Below are 6,451 nucleotides of genomic sequence, written 5' to 3' on the forward strand. Positions count from 1 at the left end.
GTGGTGTGGGCTGGGGGGAGCTGGGTGCACACTGCCAGATGCCCCCCGCTGCAGCTCTCTGCCACTCCCTCCCTGAAAGTCTCTGCCATGTCCTGCAGCATCGCAGGCCAGCTCAGGGAGAAACACTGGGCTTCTCTCTTGTGCCCCATTGCTGCGTCTGGATTACACTGGCAAAGGGAGCTGGGCTGGCATGCTGCAGGCTCTGCCTGCAGCTGCTGAGCCAGGCTGTCTGGAAACTCTACACTTGAGGATTTGTTCAAGGGTCAGAGATTGCCTGATGCCTGCAGGGTGCTTTTGAACCTGCAAGGAGCAACCTGGAGTGTTCCCAAGGACTTCTGCAGCGCCAGCAATGTGCCAAGCCCAGCTGCTGCCTCTGTGCCTGGCCTGTCCCTGAGTTATGCCCTGTGGTGCTTCCTCTGGACCAGGAAAGCTTTCCATCCCTGATTATAAGTCCAGCTGTCCCCCTCCACTGTAAGGCCTCTGGCTCTGCTTACTAGGGCCAGCTCCTCCTGCTCAGCTGTGGTTTTTGGCTGCACTTCTTGGTGGGTCTCTCCTTCTTCCATCTCCCTGGCTGGTGCCCAGGGCAATGCTGCTCCCCCAGGGCTGGGAACCCCAGCTGCAGAGCCCTCACTTGCTGCCTTTTCCACAGAGAAATGCCAGTGTGCGTGCTCCATGGCCCTCAAATGTGGACAGGGAGGTCTCTTCTCCCAGATTCTGCCTCTGGTAGGGAAGAGTGGTGCCCATGGTGAGGACACCCCAGAGACCCCAGCTCATCCTGCTGCTGCAGTGCTGTGAAAGCCAAGAACCCTTGGGGCAACCAGCTCTAGCAGGAAGCTCTCCTGGCTCTCTGAGTGTCCAGTCTGTTCCAGGTGGGTGATTCCTGTGTTTCTGACAAGGCAGGGGAAGAAAATGAAAAGCCCAAGTGAGCAAAGCAGCCAGGCTGAGCCAGGAAACGTCAGAAATGCCTCTGTCAACACTGCAGCTGAGGCAAGCAGGCAGGCAGGCAGCTTCTTAATTATTGATGGTGCTTATAAATAAATGCTGGGGCAGAGAGGAGAAGGTTATTACAGAGCAGAGGAGCCACTTTTGGGTGGGGGAGGGAACCTGAGAACTTGCTTGTTTTAGAGATCATTTAATTTTGCCTCTGTTTCCCTCTTTTTCTGTAAAACTCGGTGATATTTGAGTTGGTGGATTATCTTCCCTGTGCATCTTCTTGCACCTGCCTAACCTGGTGAGCCAGGAGGAGGAGAGAGGAAAGACACCCATGAGGGCAGTGAGAGAAAGAAGGGGGAGGGAGGAAACACTGTGTGGAATGTGGGACAAACAGGCAAACGAGGAGACAACGAAATTAGTAGAGCAGCAAATCCCAACCCAAGTGTAAATAATTTTTCACCATGTGAAAAGAAGGTCTACGTAGGCTCAGATTTATCTTCCTGTTCCTGGAGCTCAAGCCCAGGCAACCTCTGATGCAAAGCAAGAGGAAAGTGCGTGACATGAGGCTGGGCAAGGACTAGAAGGAGATGCAGGGATCTTAGTTGGGGACTGGAATAGTAACCCAGTGTCTGCATAGCCTCAGGGACTTTTGCAGCAGGCTCAGGGAAAAAACAGACTATCTGATGGCAACAGTTCTGGGATAGGGATCCCACAGCCAGCTGAAAACACAGGAAGGGTTTTGTTCTGGAATTACATCAGTACTTTGAGACTGACAGCCCCCATAGGAGTCTTAAGGAACTGTGCATGGTAGGACTTCATAACTTGGTCTGAAGCCCTCCAGCTTGCAAAATTGAACACTTGGGCACTGGGTGCAATACGGACTCAGGCACAACAGAGCTCCTTCTAGTCTACACCACAGCAGACTCTACAGGGTCATCTTCCATCCCCTCCAGTCTCAAGGGAGTCACTACATGTGGTGGGCAGCAGCATCCCAATGCCTGGGGTTGGTTATGGATATAGCTTTGGGTGCAGCTTTGTTCATCTTTCCACTGGAGCCTGCCATTGTTAGACACCTGCAGGATGAGCTGCTGTACAGTGCACGGGGGATGCAGCAGCACATGGCTCTCTGGATGCAGGCTGAGTAACACCATGACACTGCATTCCCTCTGTGCTGACACCCTTGGGACCCCACAGCCACCTTCCAGTGACCCAGACACCAATCAATCAAAATTCAGCCCTCGATGGAAACGGGCTGGTCCCGGTCAGGAGGGTGGGCTCAGTAGCAGGGTGCTCCTGACAAAAGTTGGGATGGTGATGGGGAGGAGATATAAGGGGAAGCAGAAGCATTCTCCCAGCCCTGTGGGCTCACCAGGTGCTTTCTGGAGGGGGGAGGAGCTTTGGGTTGCAGCTGAGGGAGTCACACACCTCTCTGCAAGCGGCAAGGAAAGGCCAGCTGCAATCCAGGCTGAGGAGCTGAATGCAGAGTGCCAGTGCTCTCCTGCAGGGAACTGGCTGGCCGTGAAGGACACGCGGCAAAGGCGGGCTGCTGGGATTCCCCAGGAAATGCCTCTCCTGTCTCCCCGGGCTCTCGGCATGCTGCTGTGGACAGCGTTCTCCCGCGGTGGAAACTTCTCCTCAAAAATGTTTCCCAGAAGCCAGGGACCCAGAGCTGGAGGGGTGATTCAGACATGGGGTGTTCCTGCCCAGCCCATGCTGCCTATCCTGCAGCTGAACACCTCCAGCACAGAACCATTTCTCTCCTTTCCCAAGCGTCTGGGATGTAGAAGCAGCAGCACCAGCATGACATAGCCCTGAGCTGCTCCCGAGGGATGGGAAGTCTCACCTCGCCATGGCTGCCAAGTCCATGGTGTGTGTTCTGTGCAGCAGCTGCCCACGAGTGAGTGTTGGCTGCTGCAGGAACAGGGAGCCTGTGGTGCAGGGCAGTGTGAAGGTGAGAGCCTGCAAGTGTAACCCAGAACCCCAGATACGTGGATGCTTGGGTTCCTGGATTACACATGCACATGTGTGATGTGACCAATTCAGTGCACACTATCACCATGCGTGTAGAATCACAGAATTATAGAACAGTTTGGGTTGGGAAGGACGTTTAAAGGTCACCTCTGGTTCTCTGCCCCTGAGGTGCTCTCCCTCTCACGGGACTCAGCTTGGAAATGCTACATTATGTTCAGTGTCTCTGAACTCTGACCTGAGCACCAGATAGGATGGACTAAGCCCCAGAGCTTTTGAATCTGTGGCTCAGCATGCTTTTAACATCCTCTCCATGGCTCAGCTCTGCTACCACCACAACCATCCCAGGACCTTCCTGAGGTGATCCTATGGCACCCAAGGTGCAGCATTATCAAAGTCCTGCAGGAGCCTGTCCCAAGGCTTGGGGTGGCAGGAGTGCCTAGAGTGAGATGTGCTTCTCCCAGACACTGTGTGCCCGCCTCCCAGTCTGCAGCCCAGGCTACTGAGGGTGAAGCTCCTGGAGCAAAGTGTGTGAGAAGAGATTCACAGGTACTTTCTGCTCCCCTTTTGCCAGTGCCAGGTAGTTGCTTGGGGTTGATGCTGGCAAGCCCCTCGCATTGCAGGTGCCCTTAAGGGACCTCAGGGTCCATCTGGCCTGAGGAAGGTGTTGCCAACCTGACAGCACTGGCTTGCAGCAAAACCCCCATCATCTTTTAATTAGTTTCCCACTTCCTGCCGTCCCTTCTGCGTGCATGTGTTTGGAGGTGAAAATGTGTGCCCAGGATACTGCTCACACCTCAGATCCCTGATGTTTGTAAGGGAATGTAGGCTGCAATTTTGGCCAGAGAACTCTTATTTCAAACTTGTATTTCATTTCCCAAAGCCTTCCCAGTTGAGCATTGCCTGACCTGCTGCTGCCGTGCAGGACGTGTCAGGCACAAATGTGGCAGCTACTGCAGCTGCAGCACAGTATGTGAATGTCTTGTCCTCCTGCAGCAGGGAAAGGGGATGGGATGTAAGTCTGCACACTAAGACTTCACCAGGAGAACAACAGGAAATGCCCTCTCCTAGAATCAGCAGCCTGGCATGGCTGCAGCAGAAACTCCAGCATTTCTACTGCAGTGAAATCAGTCTACCTTACCAGCCTGAGGTGATATGGGCACCATGGATAACTCCACAGAATCACTCTTGGTAGGATAAGATCCATTTTCTCTTTCAATTCCAGAAGGCTTTCAGTGCTATTGCACTTACAAGATCAGGATTTGGTTATGCTGCGATGACATTGATTCTGGCAAGCTCAGAAAGGATATGGGAAATAATGAATTTCATGCCTGTAAAAGCCAAGAGCAGCAAAGGAGGAGGAAGAAAATGGGGTTCCCAAGGCAGCTCCAGATGAGGCAGAAGAGCACCACTGCAGCAGCTGGAGCCCTGCTAACAGACCAGGTGGTTCTTAAGGTTTATAGGAAGGTGGTGCAGGAGATGCAGCAGCCCTGGTTGTGGTGGGTGCTGGGGCTGCTGCAAATACCCTGGGAACAGAGTCATTCTCCTGTAGAACACAGGAGGGGACAAAGACATGAAGTGCCAAGGCATCAGGTCTTTGCTGCTCACTCACCACAGTGCTGAGAGCCCAACAGTTCCTGCAGTGGAGAATGATCTTGTAACAGCTCCAAGAGCCACTGCTCTGTGGTGCCTCTAGCACCAGCCCTTCACCTTCCATGGGAGTGGTGTCAGGGGCTCAGTAAAGGCATTACCTGGAAGGGCAGCACCCAGACCTCTGCCCTTTAAGGGGCTGGGCAAAAATCTATGAGGCCAGTGGCTTTTAAGCTAATAATCAAGCCAAAGCAGGTTAATTCCATAAGGCTGCTGCTGGCAAGCTCAGGCTCTGCTTTTGGAGCATCATGCAGGAGCAGCTCAAGCCAGCATTCCTTTCCTCCTCCTCACACCTACTCTCCAACACCGAGAGGAGATATCATCTGCAGCAGCTATTAATAAAGCAACACAACAGCACTCTGGGAAAGTGCATTCCCAGTAACACAGAGCACCCCTTCCCATCCCCACCTGGTGCTGCTGAGGCCCAAGTGAAACACAGGAATTGTGCAACACCAGGCACTCACGCTGCTTTCAGCTGATGGCATGAACCATCCCCTGGGACTGCACATACCCTCTCCAGAACACTACCAGCCTCATCACAAGGGCCCTGAGGCACTGGGCTAGGTGTTCCAGCTCTCCCCAGTGCTCAGATGCAGGGATGCTAGGAGCACCAGTAGCACCTCCGCATCAAGAAAGGGAAAGAATTTTGAGATGGCACCAAGCTGCTGTGTGACAGTGGAATGCAGGCAGGGTCTGGGATGAGCAGAACCTGCCCTACTGGCAGTGATAAAAGAAAGGGGCCTATGCACCCCTCTGATGCCTGAACTTGTGGCAGCAGGGGCAGATGCCCAAGACCTTGGCTCACAGATCCCTTTGCAATAAGCCCTGCTTTAAGCTTCCTGGCTGAAAGCAGCATTTACTGAACCAAAGGCTTAAGGTCTGCACTCTTGCTGTAGCTGTCAATGATTTGGGGGAGAAGAGGAGGACAGCTGGGAGCACCATCAGACTCTAAAGGCTCCCCATTCCTTCTGCCTCTGAGTCCTCACATTTATATCTGGCACTTTCCAATGCAGAACTAGCTGCTGGCACTTAGTAAAGATGAGTAGGAGCCACATTAAGTCATAGGGACCACATATGAGATTTTGGGTTGGACAACCACTGGGATATGGAAGAAAACCCCCTGTCTGCTAATGATGCCCGTCAAAGTCCACATCCCTTTTTCTCCTAAGATAAGCTGTTCACTGAAGAGAAGGGAAATGAGGCTTTGCTCAGTTGTCCCCCCTCCCTCAGGCAGACACTTAAGTAGGAAGCCTCTCATTTGGACACAGCCATTCCCCACTACATCTTCACTAATCTATATCAATGTGACAGCCATTTCCTGCTACCCATCCATCAGCATCACTGTGCTTCTATCCCTCCTCCCTCTCCCCAAAAGCAGACAGCTACTGGTCCTCCATCTCCCTTCACAGTCACAGGCAACCCTACCTGCTGGTGAAATTCATCTGTGTCAGGCTGCTCTTGCTGCTCACAGGTTGAAAACCTGCTTGTTTCAGTATCCTGTGGCACTTTTGCCTCAGCTACCATTTATGATCTCTATTTAGGTCAATATTGTATCTAAAATAACGATGTTTTGGGCAGGAGCTTTCCACATCACTCTAACACTGAAGTCCGAAACGTCTTTATGAATTGAATTTGCTAGGTCCACCAGTGCTTGTGAAAAATAACCAGCTTATGAGAACTGCTCACCTCAAGACAAAGCAGGGTACAGTCCTGCTGCAAGGACTTCCATGCTGCAACCCAGCAACAGTTTCCATTCTCCCAACTCATTATATCAGTGTTGGTTTTTGGATATGAGCCCGTAAGAAGGAAGGAATTTCAAAGGAGTGGCAGGAAGAAACAGAGATAACAACATTCATCCAAAGCAAAGAGGTGCAGAGGGGGACAATTTTGTCCCCTCAGT

The sequence above is a fragment of the Zosterops lateralis genome (assembly GCF_965231275.1).
Source record: "Zosterops lateralis genome assembly, chromosome: 3".
Classification (NCBI taxonomy): Eukaryota; Metazoa; Chordata; class Aves; order Passeriformes; family Zosteropidae; genus Zosterops; species Zosterops lateralis.